The sequence below is a fragment of the Dermochelys coriacea genome, chromosome 25 (assembly GCF_009764565.3).
Source record: "Dermochelys coriacea isolate rDerCor1 chromosome 25, rDerCor1.pri.v4, whole genome shotgun sequence".
Lineage (NCBI taxonomy): Eukaryota > Metazoa > Chordata > Testudines > Dermochelyidae > Dermochelys > Dermochelys coriacea.
The window spans coordinates 1,246,497-1,252,496 of NC_050092.1; positions in this window are offsets into that span (position 1 = coordinate 1,246,497).

Consider the following 6,000-nt stretch of genomic DNA (forward strand, 5'->3'; position numbering starts at 1 on the left):
CCTTTGAGGTTTTTAAGGTCAGGCTTGACGAAGCCCTGGCTGGGATGATTTATTTGGGGATTGGTCCTGCTTTGAGCAGGGGGTTGGATTAGATGACCTCTTGAGGTCCCTTCCAACCCTGATATTCTATAGCCCTTGTACATGGCATTAGAGAGAAAAGCAATGAGAGAGCAGGGTCTATTTCTGTGCAGAATGCCTCCTCCCCTTGAGGCTGATCCAGCACTTGGCAGAGGTGACTAGAAAGATCCCTGACTCCAAGAACATGAATGAGTCCCAGGGGTTTCCTTTCCATGGCACAGTCCCCATCATGCTCTCACATGGCTCTGGGTGAACCAAGCCTGGGTCTGTAGTGCTCAGGGCCCAGCATGTGACCACATATTAGGTACGTGAGCATACAGTTTGTTCATGCACTCTGTGCTCACACACACAGTGCTCATGCTACATACATAAATGCACACATTCAGTGTGCACACTACACCTGAGCGCACAGAATCTCATGGACATACTACTCATGTTCATATGCACTCGCAAGCTTCAGGAGCAGACACTAAGCATGCCTGCGTGCACTGCGTGAATGGGGTTAATATGAATTTACCAAGGTTACAATTGGATTTTAAGATGAAGTCTGACAAAATAGTTCTGCTAATTTGGTAAGTGTGGTAGCCAATATCATGATATAATTTCATTAGAAATAACCCTTTTTATTGTGTCCAGCTTACTCATTTTAATGCTGTGTTCATTTCTACATTTATGGACTCTATTTTTCAGATCAAGAAATTAGGTTATTCTTAACCAATCAGTCGATTAATATACCAGAACACATAAATTCATCAATCAAATGTAGACACAACCAATGATCTAGGCATGTACTGAACACACCAATACAGATGCTGTCTTGTAACCAGTTAACTCTGAACTCTAGGGTACGTATGTGGGGACCTGGATGAAAGACTCCCTAAACTTATTCTTACCAGCTTAGGTTAAAAGCTTCCCCAAGGGACAAACTTTGCCTTGTCCTTGAACAGTATGCTGCCACCACCACCAAGAGAATTAAACAAAGAACAGGGAAAGAGACCACTTGGAGACGTCTTCCCCCCAAAATATCCCCCCAAGCCCTACACCCCCTTTCCTGGGGAAGGCTTGATGATAATATCCTCACCAATTGGTACAGGTGAACACAGACCCAAACCCTTGGATCTTAAGAACAATGAAAAATCAATCAGGTTCTTAAAAGAAGAATTTTATTGAAAGAAAAGGTAAAAGAATCACCTCTGTAAAAACAGGATGGTAAATACCTTACAGGGTAATCAGATTCAAAACGAAGAGAATCCCTCTAGGCAAAACCTTAAGTGACAAAAAGACACAAAAACAGGAATATACATTCCATCCAGCACAGCTTATTTTTACCAGCCATTAAACAAAAGGAAATCTAACACATTTCTAGCTAGATTACTTACTAACTTAACAGGAGTTGTAAGTCTGCATTCCTGATCTGTTCCCGGCAAAAGCATCACACAGACAGACCAAACCCTTTGTTCCCCCATCCCCTCCAGATTTGAAAGTATCTTGTCCTCTCATTGGTCATTTTGGGTCAGGTGTCAGCTAGGTTACCTTAGCTTCTTATCCTTTACAGGTGAAAGGGTTTTGCCTCTGGCCAGGAGGGATTTTATAGCACTGTATACAGAAAGGTGGTTACCCTTCCCTTTATATTTATGACGTGCCCCCCGAATCACAGATAGGGTGAAACACTGGCTGTGATTTCTTCCTGGAGCTCTAGGAGAAAACAGTTAATAAGACACATGCATCTCTAAATATACTATTAAAGATACTATTATGTATAAAGACTAACAATATTTTCAACATCTCAAGGACGATTTTAACCAGTTGATTCTGGGAAACTTTCATGGGAGAGTGCATCAGCCACTTTGTTAGAAGCTCCTGAGATGTGTTGTATGTCAAAATCAAAATCTTGGAGAGCTAAACTCCACAGAAGAAGGTTTTTGTTATTTCCCTTGGCGGTATGAAGCCACTGTAGCGCAGCATGGTCGGTTTGCAGGTGGAAACGCTGTCCCCAAACGTATGAGCGTAGCTTTTCCAGAGTGTAGACAATGGCGTAACATTCCTTTTCACTGACTGACCAGTGGCTTTCCCTCTCAGACAGCTTCTTGCTGAGAAACATGACAGGATGGAATTCTTGATCCAGTCCTTCCTGCATTAAGACTGCTCCCATACTGCACTCGGACGCATCTGTGGTTACTAGGAACGGTTTGTCAAAGTCTGGGGCCCTTAGCACAGGGTCAGACATGAGTGTCGCTTTAAGCTGGTTAAAGGCCTTCTGACACTCTTCAGTCCACTGAACTGCATTTGGCTGTTTCTTTTTGGTTAGGTCTGTCAGTGGGGTGGCGATTTGGCTGTATTGCGGTACAAATCGCCTGTAATATCCGGCCAAGCCTAAGAAGGATTGGACCTGTCTCTTGATTTTGGGACAGGCCACTTTTGGATAGCATCCACTTTGGCCTGTAGGGGATTGACAGTTTCTTGACCCACCTGGTGTCCAAGGTAAGTCACTCTGTTTAGGCCTATTTGACACTTCTGAGCCTTAACAGTTAGTCCTGCCTCCCTTATGTGCTCGAAGACTTTTCATAGATGTTCCAGGTGTTCTGCCCAGGAATCCAAAAATATGGCCACATCATCAAGGTAGGTGACTGCATATTCTCCCAATCCCGCTAGGAGACCATCTACAAGTCTTTGGAAGGTGGCGGGTGCATTCCACAGCACGAAAGGGAGTACATTAAATTCATACAGCCCGACATGTGTGATGAAGGCATGAAGACCTTTCCTTAGCGGATCCATCTAGCGGTACTTGCCAGTACCCGTTGGTTAAGTCCAAGGTAGAGATGAACTGGGCCAGTCCCAGTCTCTCCAATAGTTCATCTGTGTGTGGTATTGGATAGTTGTCTGGGCAAGTTACAGCATTTAGCTTACGGTAGTCCATGCAAAAGAGTATCTCCCCATCTGGTTTGGGAACTAGAACCACTGGAGATGCCCGTGCACTGCCAGAGGGGCAGATTACCCCCATCTGTAGCATATCCTGGATCTCCCATTCTATAGCAGTTTTAGCTTGAGGAGACACCTGATAAGGTTGGGCTCTGATTGGGTGAGCATTACCTGTGTCAATGGAGTGGTATGCCCATTCAGTCAATCCTGGGGTCTGAACGTCGGTGCGTGGCTAGTGCACAGCTCCTTGATCTGCTGTCACTGCATATGCCCAAGGGTCATGGAGAGGTTCACCTCTTCCACGCCACCATCACTTTTCCCTTTGTAATAGACACCTTCAGGCCACTCAGCGTCATCTCCTCCCTGCGCTGTAAACTGACAAACCTTTAATTCTCTGGAATAAACGGGCTTTAGAGAATTAATATGGTACACCTTAGACTTTCGGTTGGAGGTGGGGAATGCTATGAGATAAGTAACATCTCCCAGGCACTCTTGGACCGTGAATGACCCTTCCCACGACACTTCCATTTTATGGGCCTGGAGCTCCTTTAAGACCATGATCTGGTCCCCTACTTTGAAGGAACACTCTCTGGCATGTTTATCATACCAAGCTTTTTGCTCTTTTTGAGCATCTTTTAGGTTTTCTTTAGCAAGGGCTAAAGAGGTTCGGAGGGTGGTTTGTAGGTTGGTTACAAAGTCCAGAATGTTAGTTCCTGGAGAAGGTGTAAACCCCTCCCATTGCTGCTTCACCAACTGTAATGGCTCCTTAACCTCACAGCCATATACAGGTTCAAATGGTGAAAACCCTAAACTGGGATGGGATACAGCTCTGTAGGCAAAGAGCAACTGCTGCAACACTAGGCCCCAATCATTGGAGTGCTCATTTACGAATTTACGTATCATGGCCCCCAGGTTCCATTAAACTTCTCCACCAGGCCATTTGTTTGATGGTGGTAACGGGTGGCAACCAAGGCTTATGGGTGGTTCATCCCGTGAGCTTCCCAAAGGCTTTCCATAGTTCCTGCTAGGAAATTAGTTCCTGGATCTGTAAGGATGTTGGAGGGCCAACCTACCCTAGCAAAAATGTCTGTTAGTGCCTGGCACACACTTTTAGCCCTGGTGTACTGCTTTCCTCTGGATGTCTTTTTTGGAAAAGGACCCAGAATATCCACAGCTACTCGCTGCAATGGAACCTCAATGATGGGGAGTGGCTGGAGAGGGGCTTTGACCTGGTCTTGGGGTTTTCCCACTCTTTGGCACACCTCACAAGACCAGACATAGGTAGAAACATCCTTGCCCATTCCCACCCAGTGGAACAACTTTCCCAAATGGTCTTTGGTTCTGTTCACCCCAGCATGGCCACTAGGATGATTGTGGGCTAAGCTTAATAGCTTTACCCAGTACTTAGTTGGAACTACCAACTGTCTCTGAGGATGCCAGTCTTCCTGGTGTCCACCAGAAAGAGTTTCCTTGTATAGAAGTCCTCTTTCTACAACAAACCTGGATTGATTAGAAGAGCTAAGAGGTGGTGGGTTGCTCCGTGCTGCCATCCAAGCTCTCTGGAGGCTTTCATCTGCTTCCTGTTCAGTCTGGAACTGTTTCCCTGATGCTGGAGACATCAGTTCCTCATTGGATTGTGGACCTGGGCTTGGTCCCTCTGGAAGTGATGCAGGTGATGCGGCTGTTTCCGTGGACTGTGAACTGCTCTCCGCTGGTGCACTATGTTGGGATTCAGGCTCTGGCTGAGCCTCTTATGTAGGGTTATCTGCTGCTGCCAGTGCAGGTTCAGTGGGGCCCTCTGGTATTGGGGTTGCAAGCACTGGATTCAGTGCTGGCAATGGTTCTGGTGCTGGTTGTTCCGCTGGTTCCTGTTCTGGGACTGGATCTGTCTGGGTGTCTGTGACTGGATCCACTACTGCTCTTGCAGACGTTGGCACGGGGTCTGGTTCCATCACCTCTGATCGGGTCCTGGTAGAAGTCTCCAGAAACAGAGCTAGGTGTGACAGCTTGCTTAGCCTGGCTGCGGGTGATCATTCCCACCCTCTTGGCTAGCTTCACATGATTGGCCAAGTCTTCCCCCAACAGCATGGGGATGGGATATTCATCATAGACTGCAAAAGTCCACGTTCCTGACCAGCCCTTGTTCTGGACCAGCAACATGGCTGTAGGCAAGTCAAAAGAGTTTGACTTGAAGGGCTGAATCGTCACTTGGACCTCTGGATCGATTAAATTGGGGTCCACTAAGGAAGCGTAGATAGCCGACACTTGTGCTCCGGTGTCCCTCCATGCTGTGATCTTCTTTCTGCCCACACTCACAGTTTCCCTCCGCTCTGAGGGTATCTGGGAGATGGTCGAGTTCAGGGTTCTGACACAGGGAGGAAAGGAGAGCAGCAGAATACGGACCCTAGACTTCAGAAAAGCAGACTTTGACTCTCTCAGGGAACTGATGGGCAGGATCTCCTGGGAGAATAACATGAGGGAGAAAGGATTCCAGGAGAGCTGGCTGTATTTTAAAGAATCCTTATTGAGGTTACAGGGACAAACCATCCCGATGTGTAGAAAGAATAGAAAATATGGCAGGCAACCAGCTTGGCTTAACAGTGAAATCCTTGCTGATCTTAAACACAAAAAAGAAGCTTACAAGAAGTGGAACATTGGACAAATGACCAGGGAAGAGTATAAAAATATTGCTCAGGCATGCAGGAATGAAATCAGGAAGGCCAAATCTCACCTGAGTTGCAGCTAGCGAGAGATGTTAAGAGTAACAAGAAGGTTTCTTGTACAGACTCCAACAAGAGACTGCTGAATTGGAATTAATTTGAAAACTGGATACAATTAACTTAGGCTTGAATAAAGGCTGGGAGTGGATGTGTCATTACACATAGAAAAAGGATTTCCCCATGTTTATTCCCCTTCCCCCTTCCCCCACCTGTTCTTCACACGTTCTTGTAAACTGCTGGAAATGGCCCACCTTGATTATCACTACAAAAGGGCCCCCCCCCG